Here is a 20695-nt window from a genome sequence, read left to right as displayed (position 1 = left end):
AGACACATTTAGTTAAAGTTTGAAGGTATTTGGCAGAGTAGGTTCAGAGGAGAAGATTTTTTAAATAGTTTACGACGATAGACGACGATGGACGACGGACGACAGACTACGGACGCCAAGTGATGGCATAAGCTCACATGGGGCCCTTCTGGCCACGGTGAGCTAAAAACGTATAACAATTATACATGAGCAAGCAACATTTATTGAGATACATAACGATAAACTAACAAAAATGATTCAACTGTATCAAAGAGATTATCAAAAAAAATCTAGATTGCAAATGATCAAATGGTGCTTTCTTCAGATTAACTTAACGTTCATATTGATTATAAAAAAATACTCACCTTATCGCTAATGTTAATATCCAGTATGACAATATTGACCTTCTCCGAAAAACTATTTTTAATGTTGGTAAAGACCTGAATTACCTGTGTCACAGATATTACTTCGCAAATACGTTTAGTTTCTGTCATTCTATTTTGTTTCTTTTAATGCATCATCAGCATTATAAACGTTTAATCCACCATTTTCTACATGAGAAAATGTCAGTACCAAGTCATTAATATGGCAGGTGTTATTCATTCGTTTAATATGTTTGCGCTTTTGTTTTGCCATTTGATAAAGGCTTTTCGTTTTGAATTTTTCTCGAAGTTAGGTATTTTTGTGATTTTACTTTTTAACATACAGACTATTGTGTTATTCTGTTTAAATCAAGCACTTATTATATCTACGCATATATTGTTTGTCAAACTGGTCTTTCGTTGTCTACACATTTTGGATTTACCTTCAATTGTTGTTTGCCTCGAGCATCACTCATGAATCTTATGAGGACAAACCCCAAGTTTAGCGTACCAAAATAAACTCATCATAGATTACCGGATTGATTTTTTTATTTACGCCAGACGCGCGTTTTGTCCACAAAAGACTCATCAGTGACGCTCGAATCCAAAAAAGTTTGAAAAAGTACGAAGTTGAAGAGCATTGAGGACCAAAAATTATAAACCCGGAATATTAAATAAATTATACATATTTTATCAGATTCCTGACTTATTTTACTTTGCAATCAGCTGCAAATGTCATACAGGAGATCATAAAAAAGCAAAAAAAAAGATTTTCAGATTTAAAATTTGCACTGATCACATCACTATACATAAGGCATTACAAAATTATCACCAATCGGATTTTAGGATTTATATGTATAAAAACAAAGCCAAGATGAATGAAAAAATATGTTGGCTAAAAAGCAACGGATCAAAAATTCAACTGCTTTGAAACATTTATTTTGGGGTGAAAATTGAATCTTTGACTACCACGAATGCTTTAATTTTATAAAGGGTCAGTGAATTGAAATATTTTTAATATTTATGTACACCTTTTATAAAAACTAAAACTTTTTGGTTTGGATGAAAAACATTTCCTTAAAATGTATCATTTTGAAGAAGTCTTATTTGTTCTTTTTATTTATTTTTTTTTTACAAGAAAGAAATATTATTTTCTTATTATTTTGTTATAAAGAAATACGTATTAGTATATTATAAATTAGATATGAGAATTTAAGTGAAATCCTTGAACTTGACTTTAGACATTTCTATTTTTTAAGACCGTATGATAATTAAACGAAACATTCTTCAACCAATTATCATCTGAAGGTAGTTTATATGACTAGAAAAGTATATTGCAGATTATGTAAATCAACTTCCTTTCAAATACGTACACTGTATTTAAAGAAAGTTTGATGAAGAAAAAAGTACCTCAAAAAATATCCATATAATATAATTTTGCCTGTTCTTACAAAGTTAAAATCATTAAATAAAAATTGTCTACAGATATCTATATAATTTCTATAAAAGCATATGAACATTTAAATTTTAAACTTGAGAACTCATTTATCTTGTCTTATCGCCCCTCAAGTACAAATTGATACCGAAAAAAGAAAAAGATGGTGTAATCAGAATTTTTCAACTAAGACATATTAGTTGTAATGTTCCAATGACGTCATTAATATTCTGAAATTGTCTAATTTGACCTTCCATCAAATATAAAGCTATCACAGAAAGGAAACAAGGGGTTATCCAATCATGACAAAAAACTGGTGGATGCACTACAAAAAATCACCCAAAAGGGAAAGGAACAATGCCTATGGCTATAGTGTGCATAGATTTTGGTAAAAATATAGACCGAGGTCTTACAAGAAGGATATTTATAACATTAAACATGTTTTAAAGGACACGTTGTAGCAAAATACCTTTATGATGTATTAAAATTAGTATAAATACAAATACATATACACATTAAACATGTTTTATAGGACAAGTTGTAGCAAAATATCTTTATAATGTATTAAAATTAGTATAAATACAAATACATATACACGATAACTATCATTCGAACTTCCGCGATACCGACACATAGTATGTATAATGTATGATGTTTTTTAAATATATATTAGTCAACAAAAGAAACAATACAAGTTAAAAAAATACAAATAAAATGAAATTGGTATTTCTGTACCAAGGTAATTAAATGCCCAATTGGTCTAATATTTACAGAGTGTGATTTACTTATCAAAACCAATAATTAAGACAAATACGCGAAAAAAGTCAATACGATCGTTTCACGGTAATTTTCGTCTACCTCACACAATCTTGTTAAGCCCACTATATTAAAGTTAAAATCTGAAATGACAGACGTAAACAAACAGTTTATTTGATAACAATTACATTTCAAATGAATTAATGGATCAAATTATATTACGCTGCTGTCAGGACACACATAGAGAAACATTAAAAAGGGCGTTTTAATGGTATATATAGAATAAAGAATTGGTTTGTCCTAGGGCATTGTGAAATATTGTAGAAAGAAACATACAGTTATCTTATTTCTAAAGATATCTATAATTTCTGTATTAGACCTTTTCAACAATTGTCTACACCTACATTTGAGAACGACTTCGACAGGTGAGATATGAAGGGCAGCTAAATTATTGTTCTTTCGGAACATGTATACTTCTTATCTGTATCAGCTTCCTGCCATTAAAAGCACCTCCGTACGGGGTACTTAAGAAATCCAAAACGTCACGACAAAGAAGTTTTCACAGATCGCTGTTTCACTAATTTTATCTGATATATAATAATGAATGATAAAGTCAAGTTGATAAATTTATACAGAATAAAGAAATAGATTCCAAGACCTATAATTTCTTAAAGAATACAAATGATTCAAAACACAGACACCTGTAACTTCTTCCCTAAATTCATCAAATTAATCTAGAAATAATTAATGAGGCATTGCGAACTAGTCAACTAGTAGGAAACACAGACGCGGATCCAGAACTTGAAGCGGGGGGGGGGGGGGGGGGGGGGGGGGGGATTGTGAGAAATGTTTTTTGAACATCAGAGAAGTTTTCTTGTTATACCAAACCATATGTTTTTCAACCATTTGCACACTTTTTGTTCATCCGGCATATGGTTAATCTAAATAAACTTTTTAGATTAGTTTTATTATTTAATTACCGATCGTATCTACCCGTTTTGCAATTGCTGTATCACTCCTTGCATCTATTCCACTAGCCGCTTCTTATCATGTGTGTTGGTAAAGTTTTATTATCTTAATAAGGTTGTTTGGTGGTACTTTTTTGTTTGTTTGTGAGATTAACAGTCACCATTTGCTTTACCCAATTCTGAACGTGTTTTTTAACAAACTGTCCGGGGTTGCTGTCAGTAGCAAACAAAACGCAAAATTTGCAATAAATTCCGTCCTGTGAAGTCGAAAAGACAATGCATGGGAAATAGTGCAGGCACGCATATTAGAAGCATCTTTTTAACCCGTACATTTCACGTTTATGAAAAGGAAAAGAACTAGGTGGATTCCAGTTTTCATTTAGAATGCTATACATTTGAGCACTAGGTACAGATGTGGAAATAAAGTTTGCAATATTTCAGATAATTCATTATCTCATTTTCCAGATAATTTAAAGTTTATTTCGGATTCTAAATATGCCAAAGAACAATGTAACGAGTGTTATAATTGGACGACAATCGTTTGCCAGATTTTATATAAACAATACCGTCCTTTTTTAGAGGAGGGGCGACATTCTTCACACGGCACGCAATTATCAAACTACTCATGGTGTGGACATCACCGTTATTGACACCTGGACAAGCGAAATTTGTTGAATCAATTAAAAAAACAGTAAAATACAGAAGGGCTGATTATATACAATATACATCATATACTTTGTACATACTTAATAAACAAATTTGTTAGCTCTCTCTTTGGTGCTAACTGACTGTTTATTACTGACGGCTAATTTCGACATCGCCGATAATAATTGAACTCTCATATTTTAATTTATTCAGCCGGTTTTAATCTTTTAATCATGACAACGGTTTTGTCAAATATTTAATTTTAACTATTGAATTATTTCGTCATGTGTCAGTAAACAAAATAGAGATTACACTAGAGAGACATGAAAGAAGACAATTAAGTAATCCAATACACAAATTATGCACGATTCAATTATGCCTTAAACCTTAAAGCGCCAGTTTTTAATTGTAGGATATACATGTACATTGTCGGAAATACTAAATGTATATGACTAATACTTGCTAAGAAACATGAGAAAACCTCTTCGTTCTGTTTCTAAATCTTGATCCAAAAAGTTCAATTTTTACTGGTAAATTACGCGTGACATGATTGTCAAAGCTTTACCTGTTATATTGGTAATATATATGTTACAGTGAATTTGTATAATCAGGGATTATGTAGAATCCCTGATTTTTCAGGGATTATGTATAATCACTAAAATCATGAGTTATATACCTGTTATATTGGTAATATATATGTTACAGTGAATTTGTATAATCAGGGATTATGTAGAATCCCTGATTTTTCAGGGATTATGTATAATCACTAAAATCATGAGTTATATAGATTCCCTGAAAATAACCAGTGATTTTATATAATCACTGATAATTTTAATTATTATTATACAAATTACCTAATATGATTTCAGGGATTATCAATAATTAAAAGCTTCAAAAATGATATTTCAAACCAATTACACTGGTGGTTCCAGGAAAGGGAGATCCCAAAAAACTAATGGTCAATATTCACGAAAAGGCTGAAGAAGGATATCACCTTGCTATATAGCATGGAATCCTGCTCAGATCTTTAATACAAGAAATCATAAAATTGAGAATGGAAATGGGGAATGTGTCAAAGAGACAACAACCCGACCAAATAAAAAAACAACAGCAGAGGGTCACCAACAGGTCTTCAATGTAGCGAGAAATTCCCGCAACCGGAGGCGTCCTTCAGCTGGCCCCTAAACAAATATATACTAGTCCAGTGATAATGAACGCCATACTAATTTCCAAATTGTACAGAAGAAACTAAAATTAAAATATTACAAGACTAACAAAGGCCAGAGGCTCCTGACTTGGGACAGGCGCAAAAATACGGCGGGGTTAAACATGTTTGTGATATCTCAACCCTCCCCCTATACCTCTAACCAATGTAGAAAAGTAAACGCATAACAATACGCACATTAAAATTCAGTTCAAGAGAAGTCCGAGTCTGATGTCAGAAGATGTAACCAAAGAAAATAAACAAAATAACAATAATACATAAATAACAACAGACTACTAGCAGTTAACTGACATGCCAGCTCCAGACTTCAATTTAACTGACTGAAAGATTATGATTTCATCATATGAACATCAGGCACAACCCTTCCCGTTAGGGGTTTAGTATCATACCATCATAACATATATGAGAAGAACATAACCCGTGTCATGCCAACAACTGTTTTTAGAATAAATGTGTTTAGTTCCGATGCAAAGACCTTATCAGTGAGTCAATATTAACGCCAAAATATGCAATCTTTAATGACTTGACAACAGTATCGCAATTATATCCCTTCTTAATAAGTATATTCAAAGGTTTTGTAAGTTTCTGAGGTGAATACTGACACCTTTGTGCTTTATAAAGAATATTTCCATAAAAAATTGGATGTGAAATACCTGAACGTATTAGAAGTCTGCATGTTGAGCTATATTTACGAATGATGTCTTTATACCGATGATAAAATTTAGTAAATGTTTTGACTAGCAGGGGTGTAGCTGAGTTGAAATAAAGTGCAAGAATATATATAAATGTTTTGAGCCGAGCGAAGCGAGGCGAAAATTTTTTTGGACCATTTTATGATGAAAATGATAAATACCCTATCTGTTTCTTACTATACCATATTTCAAGAAACGATAGTAACATCCTAGTGGGTTTCGTAATTTGGAAACCCGGGAACAGATAAGACACAAAATGACAAGCAAAAACTTTCAACATTGAAAACTAACTACAGATGAAAAACACGGACCCCGAAAAAATGTGGCGACCTCCGGTGCTCCGAAGGTAAGCAGGTCCTGCTTCTTGCAAGACACCCGTGGTGTTTCTCATGAGGGTCATTTTAAAATCAAATGAGAGGTTTCAACGACAACGGTAGAAGGTCATTTGTAACACAGATACCCTAGGTGAATCAATAGTTTGGCTCCCATTTTTGCTGCAGTAGGTTGACTTTTGTTTCATGTTTTGACAACTCATCATTTGTTAGGCTAGACATATCAGGATAAGGGGGGTCAAACAATGTTATTTTCTTTGCAGTAACGTCTTATGAAAACGATGTACATGGCTCATTTACATCTTTGCTGGGCGAATTAGATAAAACGTTTTGGCTTTCGTTATCCTCTGCCTTCTTGCTAAAATAAAAATGTTTTTCTCTAATCTTTTATTCTAATTATCACTTTTTACTCAAAAACTAGCATATTTTAACACAAGACATAAAATCAGTGATAGAAAATTGTTTCTTTGATTAGATCCTGCTCACAGGAAATAAGCCGTCTACGATAATTAATTCAGAGCTCTTCAAAATTGACGAAGAACATATAGGAAAAAAAGAAAAGAAATTTAAAATGTGTTCGTCAATCCATGTACAGAGAAAGAAGGGAACTTCATCCAGTTCAACCAAAAAATCAATTCGAATTTCACAAACATCTTGGTGTTGTAACAAACAAAGATGTTTCAGCATGTTGTTTTGTATTAAAATAACTCTACCAAATTATAAATCGCTGGTACTAAGCATGGATAAAGGAGGAGGAGGGAAGTCAATTATTTAGTCGATTAATACATTTATAAGTAAAAATAAATAAATTCATAAAATTGGCAAGACAAGATAAATTCAATAAATTCATAAAATTGGTAAGACAAGATAAGACAATATAATTTATTACAACTTATCGTTGCAAGAATAAAAGTAAAAATTCTAATATGAAATAATATCCATGTTTGTGCAAAATCTAAATAAATGTTAAATCCTATTTCATTTTGTTTCTTTTTTATTAATAAGATAAATAAAATTAATAACATTTTATTTAAAAAAAAAAAAAATCTTCATGTTTTAATTGTATATCTGTCCAGACAGTGGACAATTGACATGTAAATAGTAAACCAAGGAAGTTAATAACCCTCTGTTTAAATGTATTTAAAACATGATATTTTCACAATTTCGGTGTTAAAAAAATGCAATCTTTACAAAACAAGTAAACTATATCAAATACAATAAGAATTATTTAATAAATATTTACACAAGCGACGAACAAAGACATCGTTCATTGTTTGTTGATGTAAAACAGGGAGATAAAGAACCATGTTATCAGTTTTTTTTATTACAAGGTAGTTTTTTCATTAATACATTCTTCAAGGCCATACATTTAACGGCATGCTGATACACTTTTATTACAACTACGGATCGAGGTTATCTAGACTACAACAGGTATAATTCTATTTCATCAAACAGCCCAACGAAACATATACCCAGGTCGTTTGATTTTTACTGATTAGTGAAGGTAATCAACACATACTAGTTAACCAAACAAGAAAGGTTTTCTTAGAACAAAAATAAAGATAAAAGTTGCAAAAAATGTTAAATAAACGTTTTGTTTTGCTTGTATTAATATTAAAGCCTTTTGAGAATTTTAAGAAATCCATTCAGTTTATTTTATTTGAAAACGTTAACAAATATAGATCTAATTCAATGCAAAATGTGGCGTCCTTTAAGGATCAATACCCCGTTTAAAAAACTAATAAACAATATAATAGAGTTATAAGGCAAGGATTTGTATAGTGAATAGTGGTATAAGGTAATAAATATTTCAGGTATTGGCATTTATCATCATCATGATTAAATTATCTAATTGACAAAAAAACTTGACTTTATATTTCAACTTACTAAATACAATATGTAAGTACTAAAATGTAACATTAAGCAATAAAATGGATGATAAATTCCTGCATCATATTTCACTGTTTTAATAGAGAAAATTACGGAAAGAAAAACGGCGCGTGATATCTTTTTAGCTCACCTGGTCCAAAGGGCCAAGTGAGCTTTTCTCATCACTTGGCGTCGTCCGTCGTTAGCTTTTACAAAAATCTTCTCCTCTGAAACTACCAGGCCACATTTTACCAAACTTAGCCACAATCATCATTGGGGTATCTAGTTTCAAAAATGTATCCGGTGACCCGGTCAACCAACCAAGATGGCCACCAGGGCTAAAAATAGAACATAGGGGTAAAATGCGGTTTTTTGCTTTTAACTCAAAAACCAAAGCATTTAGAGCAAATCTGACATGGGTTAAATCATAATTCAGGTTAAGATCTATCTGCCCTGAAATTTTCAGATGAATTGGACAACCCGTTGTTGGGTTGCTGCCCCTGAATTGGTAATTTTATGGAAATTTTACTGTTTTTGGTTATTATCTTGAATATTATTATAGATAGAGATAAAAGAGGGACGAAAGATACCAAAGGGACAGTCAAACTCATAAATCTAAAACAAACTGACAACGCCATGGCTAAAAATGAAAAAGACAAACAGAAAAACAATAGTACACATGACACAACATAGAAAACTAAAGAATAAACAACACGAACCCCACCAAAAACTAGGGGTGATCTCAGGTGCTCCGGAAGGGTAAGCAGATCCTGCTCCACATGTGGCACCCGTCGTGTTGCTTATGTGATTACAAATCCGGTAAATAGTCTAATTCGGTAGGTCATATTCATGAAAGGGAAGGGGATTGTAGTTACGACGTAAGGTACATATCCGATATCATTTGTGAAACGGTTATTCCATAACGGTCAACCAACTCGTGATGGCGTCCGTAAAAATTACGAAGGGATGATTTCAACTTCACCATTTGGAACTCTTGGTTTAATAGCTTCCTTGTGAGCAGTAACCCTCTATCAAGAAAATCATGATAGGAAATGCAAGCACGGGAATATCGTATCAATTGGGAGATATATACCCCGTATGCAGGTGCTGCTGGAATGTTGCTACTTAGAAATGGAAAGTTCACAATTGGAAAGCTGAAATCATCTCTTTTGTCGTAAAGTTTTGTTTTCAACCGACCCTCATTTTCAATTTCTAGATGTAAGTCAAGATATGAAGCCGACTTAACTGTATCTGTAGTATCCTTTATCTCCAATTCGATGGGATAGATGCGTTCCACATAGTCACCAAATTTGGAATTGTTTAGTGAAAGAACGTCATCTATATAGCGGAAAGTAGAGTTAAAGGATATTGCTAACTTCTTATCTTTCTTCCTAAGAAGTTCCTGCATGAAGTCAGCCTCATAATAATAAAGAAACAAGTCGGCAAGTAGAGGGGCACAGTTTGTTCCCATTGGGACGCCGACAGTCTGTTGAAAAACACGTCCTCCGAACGTTACAAATATGTTGTCAATCAAGAAATCAAGCATCTTGATAATATCGGTTTCAGAGAATTTTTTGTTTGAATCCGAGTGATTCTTTACAAAGTATGATTTATCCCTCCCTAAGACAAGATACTTGTATCTACGTTGGCCATTCTTTTTTATGAAGCAAAGTAATACCAACTCTTTCAATTTGTCTTTTAGTTTGGAATGTGGAATACTTGTGTAAAGAGTAGAAAAGTCAAATGTTTTAGAATGAAATTCAAAACAGTGTGGCTGTGGCCATTGATTGACACATTAAATTCATCCATTTACTGGGACAATTTAGGTGAACGTTTGTATGTAACGACCACTGCTCACTATGTACTTTTTAAAGACACTTTAACTATGGGGTCACCAAACTTTAAGGTTCTCAACACCTTAATAAAGTAATTCGAAAAATTAATCAGAAATAACACGATGTTTTGATTTATATCAATTATATAAATCAAAACATAAAGGTTATTCCTGATTAATTTTTCGAATTATTTTATAATTAAAGGCGTTAAGAAACCTTTGGTGACCCCACAGTTTAAATGTCTATAGTAGGTACATCGTGAACAGTGGTCGTTACAGACAAACGTTCACGTAAATTGTCCCAGTCAATGGATGAATTTAATGTGTCAATCAATGGCCACAGCCACACTGTTTTGAATTTCATTATAATACTGTTACAAGATGAAAGAGAGTTAGATTGTATGTACTCTAAAAGATCTTTGGAATTTTTAAGTATCCACATCTGATTCACGTCACCTCTAGAAAAGACAGTTTCACAATAACTTTGAAGCCCGTCTTTGATTGCTGATAAACTGTAAACAGCAATAATGTTCAGCTAAGTAAGAATAACAAATAAGTCAAGATGACCGAAATGTTCAGTTGACCCCTTTGGGAGTTATTGACATTTATAGTCAATTTTTAACCATTTTTCGTAAATCTTAGTAATCTTTTACAAACATCTTCTCCTCTGAAACTACTAGGCCAAATTTATCCAAACTTGTCCACAATCATCATTGGGGTATCTTTTTTTAAAATGTGTCCGATGACATGGCCAACCAACCAAGATGGCCGCCATGGCTAAAAATAGAACATAGGGGTAAAATGCAGTTTTTGGCTTATAACTCAAAAACCAAAGCATTTGAGTTAAATCGTTCATCAGATCAAGATCTATCTGCCCTGAAATTTTCAGATGAATCGGACAACCCGTTGTTGGGTTGCTGTCCCTGAATTGGTAATTTTATGGAAATTTTACTGTTTTTGGTTATTATCTTGAATATTATTATAGATAGAGATAAACTGTAAACAGCAATAATTTTCAGCAAAGTAAGATTTACAAATAAGTCAACATGACCGAAATGGTCAGTTGACCCCTTTAGGAGTTATTACCCTTTATAGTCAATTTTAACCAAATTTTGGCTTATAACTCAAAAACCAAAGCATTTAGAGCAAGTCTTACGAAAGTAAAATTGTTTATTAGGTCAAGATCTATCTGGCGTTAAATTCTCAGATGAATCGGACAACCCGTTGTTGGGTTGCTGCCCCTAAATTGGTAATTTTAAGGAAATTTTGCTGTTTTTGGTTATTATCTTGAATACTATTATAGATAGAGATAACCTGTAAAAAGCAATAATGTTCAGCAAAGTAAGATTTACAAATAAGTCAACATGACTGAAATGGTCAATTGACCCCTAAGGAGTTAATGTCCTTTATAGTCAATTTTTAACAATTTTCATTGGGCCAAGTTCATTATAGATAGAGATAATTGTAAGCATCAAGAATGTTCAGTAAAGTAAGATGTACAAACACATCACCATCACCAACACACAATTTTGTCATGAATCCATCTGTTTCTTTTGTTTAATATTCACATATACCAAGGTGAGCGACAAAAAAGTATTTAACTGCCCTCTCCCTTTTTTCCAAAATCCGTTATTTTTTCGTTTTTCTATCAATTTCAATTGTTTTCGCGTTTTTCTGTATCATTAAAACTTAAATATACTATTGTAGGTTTTACATTACTAATTTTTTGGTCCCTTTATAGCTTGCTGTTCGGTGTGAGCCAAGGCTCCGTGTCACAGTGAAGGCCGTACCTTGACCTATAACGGTTTACTTTTATAAATTGTTATTTGGATGGAGTTGTCTCATTGGCACTCATACCACATCTACATATATCTATATGAAAATAACTTGTATTTGCTATTTACTATCAATTCCAAGTTTACTATCTACACCAGTCACTGATATATTAAAAAGAGAGAAGGTATCTCACTTTGTACTTTCATTGGTAGAACAAATATAGTTTGACCTTTCGCACTGAAAAAGGGCTCAGACATTCGATACAATAACAAGTTGCTTGATGAAAAGTTTGATGAGGTCAAAATTTAATATATATATTAAACGTTTCTGCTTCAAGTTTTTATAATCAAAACATTCTCTATGTATATATGAACCAATGAAATAATTAAAACGACATATGCATCCAAACATTTTCCTTTGAATGGTGAAGCTCCGAGTAAATCGATCAAAATTGTCAACGATCAAAAATGTTCAATAAAGATCGAAAAACCCATCGTTACTACCAGAATTTTCACAGGTACCTTTTCTGATACATAGTCTTATACTTGTCTGAAAGTTTAAAAGTCATGGTCCCAGTAGAAACCAAAATATTTTCATTTTCTTCATGTCGTTTATTTTTATTGACTGTACAATCGCTTGCAAGTTTACTGTACAATCACTTGGAGCTTTCATGTACAACCACTTGGAGCTTTCCTTAGACAAATTCATTAAATACATTACATATGCGTTTCGTTTGTTGTTCTTTGGCTGTGCTGTTATATTCAACTTTGGTATTTAAAATAAAAATGAGCACGAATTCAGTCAGTTTGCTGATTAATAAAGATAGTTAAGAATCTATCACGGAAACATTTTGAAGGTGTCTACAACAGAGATAAAATCAACATTCGAACAATAAGTATACAAGACAAAATAAAAGGACAGTACACAGGTAAAGAAATCACTAAAAAGAAAATAATGCTTGTACAAAAATGTAGAAAATGGTGGATTAAACCTAGCTTTGCTACTGGTGGTACAAAGCTCTCCTATATAGTAACAAAATGTATCAATGATAAGGGGGTGAGTTGTTATCTAAATGACAAAGAAAACACAAAATCCTTATATTTCATGAATGTTTTCATAATAATAAGCAGTACCACACAGTTTATTTGAGTTCGAACAAAATTTTATCAAGCCACATTAAAATTTCTATCTTCAATATGAAAATAAGATGAGATATTTAATTTAATTTAATTCTTTATTTACAAGATTGATCATTTATATAAATATACAGTGTTAATTTCCATTGTTTAACGCAAGCGTACATTTTAGGTAAATAAATTGAATGAAAACTACGGTTCTTTATTTGTGCATTGTGATTAAAAATTCGTATGGATCATTACTTTCATTTGAATACAACTCTGTCTTGTACTGTTCTGGTCGAACTATTGCACATATTCAATTTCATGACTGTATCATGTGTTTCCATCAGTTTACCATAGTACTATCACATGGTTACTAGGTTAGAAATTAATGGTAAACCCTAGTTTTTAGTGTTTTAATGTCTAATCTTACCATTTTAATTTATTGGCATAACTGCACGACTCGATTCTCAGTTAACAGTGGTAAGATAGTCGTTGCAAAGAATCCTGCTCAAAATTTTGTGAAAGACGGTTTTAACTTTGCAGTGTTGCGAGAATTTATGTTCTATGTTGAAGGCAGTTGTAGTTACCTGCAATACAAGTACCGTTCCATTGAGTTTAGTTATATGTCTTGTGTTTCTGTCTCTGACCTAGGTTTTCTGTATTTGATATGTGTATTGCATCATGACATAATACATTGTTACGTGTACCATGATGAACTTCCGTGCTGGACTGCTGTGTGTATTTTTTGACATGGAACTCTTGACCAGACTATAACTTTTTGACTCTTGACCTATGCACGTTGGGTGTGTCATGATACAGTGTGATCCTGTGTATATTACTTTGACCTCAAAATATAATTTTCAATTGACCTTGCTTCTGAATATGTGGCATGTAGATGTATTGTCATAAGATGGTGAGTCTAGTGGCACGATAAATTTCATGTGAGCTTGACCTTTGCCCTCTATGTACAACTTATATATTTTGTTTGAATTAAAAGGAAAATTTTCTGATTGGCACTCATACCACGTCTTCTTATATCTATATTAGATATATAGATATATTTGTTAGTTTTGTGTACCACAATGACCCGTTCCCCAAAATCTGCTTTGTGTTTGTTTTGTTTTTTTGACAAGGAACTTTTGACCCCAATATGACTATTTGACTCTTAATCTATGCATATTGGGTGTGTGTCTTGGTATGAATACCTTGACGTCAAATCAGGAGTTTTTGGTTTTTGTTAGTCTTGTATGTTTTTAATTGTAAGTTCAGTTTTATGTTTTGGAGTTTGAACTAGTACACATTTTGTTTAGGTTGCCATCTGAAGTCCGCCTCCGGGCGAGGGAATTTCTCGCTTTTTTGAAGACCCATTGTACTCTATACTACTATCTTTAAACGTTCATCAAATCCAAGAGGTGAATCGGGTATAGACATATAGTCAACTAGATATCTCCATGTCAGCTGGAAGACCCTTGCTTTGATATCGATAGCTGTTGTGTCACTTATTGGATGTTATAATTACGCAGCCATAGTTTTAGAAATTTGGCAGCTCGTTACTTAAAGTTCGTTGTTCTGTTTATAGAGTGTTAATTATTCTGCTTGTAAAAGGTCTCTTGAAATAACTCTTCTATGGTCCATGGTTAAACTAAATTCCGATCAATAACTGACATTCAAACAAGAGTTGGTCATACACAGTATTGACATATGTTAACTTGAATTAAATCATTTTGTACATATTCTGTTTGAATTGTTCCAAAAATGTGCAAATTGAATATTGATTTAAATAACGAAAACTTGTTATTTTTTTCTCTTCAAAATGATGTAAGCTAACTATTAAGTTAATTTATTGTTATATTTTTTTTTTGTTATGAAAATTTTTAATTATCTTACAAACATGTCACGTTTTTTATTGTTTGCCTGGTATACTATGTCGAAAGGTATATACTGCAACCAGAGTTCATTTTTTTAAACTTTAATGGTCCGGAAGAACACACACCTAAATTATATATCGATGGAAAGAGGAAAACGTGTATAATAAGAAAAGTTGAGTCGTAAAAATCCAGAGTGGTCACAATTTTGTGAAATTGAGGTCAAAGGTCAGACCTAAAAATATCAACATTTCAACCACAAGGACAAAAAGTAGAAATTTTCTGATATTTATTCAATAGAATGCTACAAAAACGATTCATTCATAAGCATATGGTATAAACGATGTTAAAACGACAAAATTGACTACTTATATGAAAAGCTGCCATTAAAAAATGGCGTTGATTTGGAACCTTCTGATTTTTTTCCATTTAAGACATAGCAAAAGAAGAAGTGGCCTTGACCTTTTCACATCCATAAACTTTCATATTGTGTATAGTATTTCACTATAGTATATTACAGAATTATTTTCTAAAGTATAAAACACCAGTTTATCAAATTATTTCAATATTTTTTCTATCTTTGAAAAAAAACAAAATTCAAGCGCTGAAACTGTGTTTTTAATTTTGCATCTTAAAGGTTGTGTATTTTGTGAAAATAAGTATCTAGTTATAGATAAACACATATTGTGTATTTGCAAAGTCTAGACAGGGCAGTTATAACACAAAATATACTATAGTCACACGAGGCGAATGCGAGGTGTAAAAAAAATGAGTGTAAAACAAAGTCAGTTTTGTGCATGAACATTTTTTTTAGTGGGATAATCCTGATAAAAAAGTTAACTCATTAATTTTTTAAGGGAAGGATGAAAAATTATACAATGCAATGCCAATTTTCTAATGTTGTAATTCAAAATCAGTCATGGTCCTTATATAACTTTTAAAAGTGACACACAATAGCTCAAGTATTCATAAAATAGGAACATGAATAAATCTCTTAGTCATCATATGCGGATTCAGTACGCGTATTAGCATTACAAGACACTTCCCTTTTTTATAAGAACAAGTTCGGCGTAGGACAGAGTTTGTTCAAAGCAAACACAGTTTTTGAGTACCAATTCTATCTGGAGCGTAAATACCGTCATGATTCAGTCAAACTCGACAGATATAGTCTTAGCTTTGCATACGAAACACAAAAGAAATGTGAGTACAAAGTTTCGATCAATGTTAGTGACCCATATTCCCATATGCATATGCATGATGTATCTGCACTGCCAATCCAAAATGTAATGGGGCGAATGTTGCTACAGAAACGATTGATTTTGTAATAGCCATCCATTTACGAATTTTTGTTATCTTTAGGGACAATATACGGTTCAGAAGCGCCTTTGTGTTATTTTTATCACTTAACTAACAAATGAACTTTTGAGCCTAGGCTCCGTGTTGAAGACCGGACCGTGACCTATAATGATTTACTTTTATAAATTGTGACTTGGATGGTGTGTTTTATCATTGGCACTCATACCACATCTTCCGATATCTATTAACAAGCTATGCATTTCCATAGAAATACCAAAACGAGGACATAGCTCATAAGAGCACTGGTGGCAGGGTGAAGTAATTGTTCTTCTTTTAATGTATCCATAATATTTTCAGACACACCTTGGTGTAATTCTGAAAGTCTTAACATAGACTTCAATTTTCCTGCAGCAGATATGGCATCCCCTAAATTGAGTTCAGAGCTAAACTCTTTATTTCATATCCCTTGGCCCCACTGTGTCTGAATTGTAAGGTGTCACAATATCTAGTTACATGTAGTTCTAGAGTTTGGCAGTTTGGTAAGCATCAGAGACAATCTTGGGTAAAATTGATCGGTATATATAGAGGATGTGCTACATGAGAAAGGCTTTTTTTTTATGGAAGAACAAATCACATAACTAACAATCGTTATTAATGAACTGACAGCAAGTTCAAGTTCTAATTTTTCAGTAACTGTTTTACTTAATTGCACAGGTGTTGACTTCAATAATGATTACTCACATTAATAAGCACAACTTAAAAGACTGTCAACACGTTTAGAGGGCTCAGTTTTGCGTAGTTTTCTGTTTTTTTTTAAAGGTTTGTCTTTTACACAAAAACCCTGTTTTCATATCCAAACTACAAGGAAGAAACTGAGCGCGAGATCGTATAAAAGTGTCAGGTTGTGAGGATACATGTCGATCAGTTTGATCACATGTATGGATTTCTGTTGTTTCTAATTTAAAGTTCCCCAAGGGTGACTGAGGAAACGAAATGTGGTCACTTGATCTTCTCCCGACCGGCAGTAAAACGAAGTGGGGCGTCCGTTTGGCTGTGCGGGATGTATCAAGTTCGCAGTCACGTCCACAGGTAGTTGGGGCATGGACCCCCCTTTTTTCGACCTCACTAAAAAAGAAATTGTTTGGTGTTTTTTTATTTGTTTTCAATTTTCTACAATGTATGAACATATATCAAGTCTCAACAATCCATTGCTAGTCGATTGCAATAACTTTTTTACTATCCATACGAGCCCCCAGTGAACTTTTTTCAAAAACAATTTTTTTTTAGTGAGGTCCAAAAAAGGGGGGTCCATGCCCCAAATACCTGCGGTCAATTCCGGTCAGAATGGGGACCGGTTAAGTCCGATGCCTCGTGTAAAGGGAGTGTCACGTTCTTTGCATGTTAAAACCCTTGCATCAACTCTTTGAGGAGTCCGAAGGTGGCCTGTTGCAATGGAAAATTTCTGTCTCAATCCAATATACCATCATTTTCCAGTGGCAGTCTAAATTTTCCCGATCATCATCCCGAATGGCCTCTATTATGACAAAACCTACCTATTGTTTTTATTGTTAACTTGTTCTCGTCCTGAACATGCATGAAATATTTGTCACTGGACGTTAAGCAACCAACAATCAATCAATCAATCTAATTTAAAGACGCACCAATTTTGCCTTCTGGTGCAAGTCTCATAACATCATTGATGATTCGCCGACGGAAAACAGAATATTAAGAGAAGTTGGTTTTAGCATCACCTTGTCACACACCAAATTTCTGCGAATCTTCAATAGTACTTTTCCCCGAGGTTAAACATTGACATACAATGTATTTTCACACAATGTCAACTATAGTCATTATCCGGAAAAAACTCTTATTCGAAAGATTTGGTTAACTTTTATATAAAGTCAAAATTTTATTAACAAAAATATAACTTATTTACAGAAAATACACGATAGAACTACTATATATATTCAAATCACTCAAAAATAAATTAACTTCTCCTACAAAATCTACATAATCACATCGAAACTATCAAATTGATGGTGAAGGAAAAAATAAATGGTGGAGCTGATTGACGGATAGGAAATTTCCGTAATTAAAAAAGGTACAAATGATGTTTTTATTTTTGAGTTTTTGACAAAATTGTTTGGAATTTGCCCAACAAAATTTGCATGCAGTATCGCAATAATATGTTTTTTCCTCTCAAATGTCAAATACTATTTTTGAATCATATGTTTTCTCGTTTTCAAAGAAAAACGCGTTAAATTTCTACCTAAAAAACAGCTAACTTTAAGTTTGAAAGTTTTACTTGGAGATGGTATTATATTTATGTCTTCATCATTCCGATGATCCTTGATGATATGTGCATAGAAAATATTTACGAAAATAGCTGGAAATTTAACCAAAAAATATATTTTTGGATTTAAGGTAACTACCCAAAACCGTAAATTGTTGGGTACCCCCATTAAAGGGATAAAATACAAAAATGTGACCATAGAAACTTTTTACGACTCGACGGAAATTAAAATATAGATATTATTCTATCATTTAAAACAATTTGCAGCCGTGTGTTATTCCGGACCATTAAACTCGTTAACTAAGCGTCTTTTTCGATGTCAGTTGCAGTACTAATAGATATAAAGTTCATTCTAAGAGATAATTAAAATTCAAAAAAATAAATCCATAAATCGTAAGCTGCCTAAAATTGTGTAATTTTGTCCCGAGAGTATGAATCGCGCGACAAATACGCCACTTTTCTTTTTTTTTTCTTTCTTTATATTGCAATGAGTTTAAAGACAATACATCATATGGCCCGAGAACACAGTTATTTCGTAGTGCATTTCTTTTAGACAATAAATTCAAATTAAAAAAATCGCACCTGCTCTTTCTCGAAAAGATTTTTACAATGTAATGTACTACCAGTGAGACAAATAATATCAAAATTATAGAAACTTCTACCAGCTCTAACTTAAAATATTGACAATTCTGTGTTAAGGGGTTGTAAAATTCAGTTTGACAGCTTCAGACGTGATAAAATTTGACCTTTTTGAACTGGAACAAATCACTACTTGACATAAAGATTCAGCACCCAAATTTTTTTAACATGGAAAATAAATCCCCCTACTTAAAATTTCATGCATTTAATATCAAGAAATTTTGGAAAGTGTTTCAAATAAAACATGCAAGTTATACTGTTTACACTAGGGACTATATTCGTGTCCTTGGACCATATTACTAGTGTGACAATTTTGCCATGTTGACTTACTTGCAGATATTATTTGCTGATAATATTTGTTTTTTAAAGTTTCTCTCCCTTGTAGTCTTTGACAAAATGCCGGGTAAGGCCGGGGAGGGTTGAGCACTAACAATCATGTTTAACTAACCACATTCATTATTGCCTGTTCCAAGTCAGGAATCTGTAATTCAGTGGTTTTCGTTGGTTCATATCGGTCAAATTTGTTTTTCGCAATTGTTTTCTTATAAATCAACGATATGGATTTTTTCTCATAGATGAAGGCCGAACGGTTGCCTATAATTTCTAAAATCCACTTTGTTTGAACTTTGGTGGATATTTGTCTCACTGACAATCATACAACATCTCATCACTACTATTAAACAATGGATCAAAATATTCATTCAGAAGAAATATTTTCTATAAGGAGTTTGCTGACAGTTTCGGCCATGATGACAGATTTGAAGATCTTATTGTGCTTATTATCTTTGTTCTTTTACATTTTATCTCAGTTTCCATAGCGATTTCTACGCAAAAAACATACATATGTCTGGGGCAATAAGTCCAATTTCTGCTTTAGATTATTTTATTTGTCAATCTTATTTTGCTAAAAACTGATGTTAACACTTTTCTCTTTCCATTATCGTTTCTACCGAAAAACGCCAAAAATAATCTTTCATGGGCAATGACTTCTAAAATGGGTCAATTGAATATTCGTCAATGCTGACTTATGTGTAGATCTTGATTTGCTTAGTCTACTTTTTTCTTTTTTCAATTTCTCCCTCAGGCCTGTCGATTATAGTTGTAAGAAATACGTAAAGTTAGCCTCTTCAAAGGACAATAAGGAGTCTACAAATAATTCGTCCATGTTGACATATTTGTAGATCTTATTGTTCTGGTCAGTTTGACTGCATAAAATTTCTATTATATAGTTTTCAAGATATTAACCTAAAACTGCAAAATTTGCAAGGACATTATATTTACATTTCGGAGGCAATAACTCCATACTGAATAATCCAATTTTTCTGAAAAAGTAAGCAGTAGATATACATTGCCGACTTACTGAATATTGTAACCTCCGTGTCAGATTTTCTCTTGCTGTTTGAGTTTTTGAAAAAGAGAGGCGAAAGATACAAGAGGGACATTCAAACTCATAAGTCGAAAATAAACTGACAACACAATGGCTAAAAAGACAAACCGACAAATAGACAATCAAAAGTACACAAAACACAACATAGAAAGACTGAGCAGTAATTGCATTAGTTATGACAATGTAAAACAATTCAAACGAGAAAACTAACGGCCTTATTT

Source organism: Mytilus galloprovincialis, chromosome 1 (assembly GCF_965363235.1).
Source record: "Mytilus galloprovincialis chromosome 1, xbMytGall1.hap1.1, whole genome shotgun sequence".
Taxonomy (NCBI): Eukaryota; Metazoa; Mollusca; class Bivalvia; order Mytilida; family Mytilidae; genus Mytilus; species Mytilus galloprovincialis.
The sequence above is the reverse complement of the archived record's forward strand: the minus strand, read 5'-3'. Positions refer to the sequence as shown.